This window comes from Calidris pugnax, unplaced genomic scaffold (assembly GCF_001431845.1).
Source record: "Calidris pugnax isolate Ruff unplaced genomic scaffold, ASM143184v1 scaffold63, whole genome shotgun sequence".
Taxonomy (NCBI): Eukaryota; Metazoa; Chordata; class Aves; order Charadriiformes; family Scolopacidae; genus Calidris; species Calidris pugnax.
The window spans coordinates 8,250,958-8,253,293 of record NW_015090852.1 but is presented as its reverse complement, the minus strand read 5'-3'; the positions used below and the strand labels follow the sequence as shown (position 1 = coordinate 8,253,293).

At 39.4% G+C, this 2,336-nt stretch overlaps 1 pseudogene; it reads left to right on the top strand.

Annotated features, from left to right (window-relative positions):
* Nucleotides 1–374: 374 nt before the first annotated feature.
* Nucleotides 375–1,918, top strand: LOC106888842 (annotated as a pseudogene).
* Nucleotides 1,919–2,336: the final 418 nt, after the last annotated feature.

Genomic DNA, 2,336 nt, shown 5'->3' with positions numbered 1-2,336 from the left:
CTACCTCGGGCCGGCCCGTGTCCGGCCCGTGGGTCTCGGTCACCCTCCCCGGCCTCACCTCACCTCACCGGGGAGATTCCTGCTGGCGCTGCAGAACCGCTCCGAATTGCTTTGAGTTATGCGGGGGGGGGGGGGAAATAGGTATCTGTAAACCCAGAGATAGCTTTGTGTGTTTCTAGAAAGCTGATGTAAAGAGAAATTGACAGAGACTGGTATGCACAGTCCGATTGATTCCGAATAAAATTGCGGTGTTGTGTGTACTTTGTTTACCCGTTGTACCAGAGCAAGCAATTGGTGAGAACATCTGGCGCTTTCAGAGTCAACTGGAAGTTTCAGAGTATGAAAGTTACAGTTATTTAAGGTCACTGAATTTGGCTTCCTTGTATTACAGTAGAGACTTGTCAAATTGATCATGTAGGTCATTGCTGCTGCTTTGGCACCTTGAGCAAACGGAGCTGGACTCAATAGATCTACAGCCTTTTTAAATTGGAGTAGACTTTGAAAAGGACAACAAAAGGAGTAGTTTTGGGTGGGTCCTGTGCTAAATTTCACACCCTTTTCAAAATGGATAATTTTCTTTGGATGTTTGGATGATTATGTTTTTTCATAGCTTAGAACAACGCATGTTTTGCTTCTGTATCTCATCTTAGAAACAACTATATTCTCTAAGGTTTTAAATATCACTGACTCCCAAAATGGGGAAATTCCCCGACAGATAGTGAAAATCAAAGCTTTTGTGTATCTACAAGTGTCTAATACTTAAAACTAACTGTAGGTAGATCTCTATTTTTCCATGCTTCCACTGTTATTTTCAGGTATAGCTTTATAATGTGTCAACATTAAGACCAAGATCACTGTTAAACAAGGCAGTTTCTAGATCTGTTCAGGGATTGAAAGTTGGTTTCTAGGTTCACAAATATATTTTGCAAATATATATTTATTTTTTTTTGTGGTAAACAGTAAAAAATACCTTTCTCAATGGCAGTAGTTTCTAACAACTGTAATAATTTTCTTTCTAGTGTACTGAAGCATGTTTTTACCAAGATCTGTTAAAGTCAAGAGGACTGCTGAAGACGACAAAAGCTTTACCGCTAAGAAAAATAAATTGTCTTCTGGAGGAGCTTTGCTAGAGGAGACCACCACGTTCCAAGACTGTAAGCCAGTTAGAACAGAAACTTCTGCTTCAGGATGCAATTTGAATGAAGTTGTACAAGAACACACAGAACCTGTAGCTGGAGATCTTGGTGTTGCTAATGCAACTTTGGGAAAGGACAACCAAAATACTGATGAAGATAGCTCTTCGGAAGAACCCATAAAATCCTTCAGCAAATCCCAGCGCTGGCCAGAACCTGGAGAACCTGTGTGTGTTGTGTGTGGTCGCTATGGGGAATATATCTGCGATAAAACAGATGAAGATGTTTGTAGCTTGGAGTGTAAAGCCAAACACCTTCTACAGTCTGAAGAAAAGGAAAAAAAGCTAAAATCTGATCAACTCACAAAAGCAGACTCTCAAGCAGAAGTTCACCTACTTAATACACCTTATTTCTACAAAGATCATTCCTTTATATTAGGCTTACGAGATGAGCAGGTTGAGAACCTTAAACTGCAGCTGGGTATTGCTGTCCAGGGCCAGCAAGTTCCAAGACCTATTGTAGAATTTGAACACTGTGGTTTTCCTGAAACTTTAAACCATAATTTAAAGAATTCTGGCTATGAAGTCCCAACTCCCATCCAAATGCAAATGATCCCTGTTGGACTATTAGGAAGGGATATTTTGGCTAGCGCAGACACGGGCTCCGGAAAAACAGCAGCCTTCCTACTCCCTGTTATTATGAAGGTGTTGAAAGAGGTAATGAAACTTTGTGTGTTCAGAGAAAGTGGCCTGCAGCTTTGTCTCTTGGATTCCCAATGTAATTGAGAATGTAACTGCAGTAGTTTTTATTGACATTCAGTGATTTATTTTACTTTTGAATGATGGAGTGTTGGTTCTTGGAGGGGAGGGGGTTGCTAATTGTTTTTAATGACTGAATGTTTTTCACTTTGGTCAGGAGATAAAATAACTCTATTAATACTACCTAGTATACAGTTTCTCCTTTTAAAGAAAGGTAGTTAAATTCTGTCACAAACTTTGACTTAAAATAGAAAGTGAAAATAATTCCAGGCGCTCTGCAAGTAGTTGTTCCTATATCTTGATATGATATATATCTTGATATCTCCTTCAGATGGCTGAAGGAGATTTCTTGGCATTTGCATAATTTCACAGCATAAATTCTGTTGGAATATGTTCAGCTGACCATCAAATAGCTACAGGATTTTGGGGTTATATAATTTCTGAA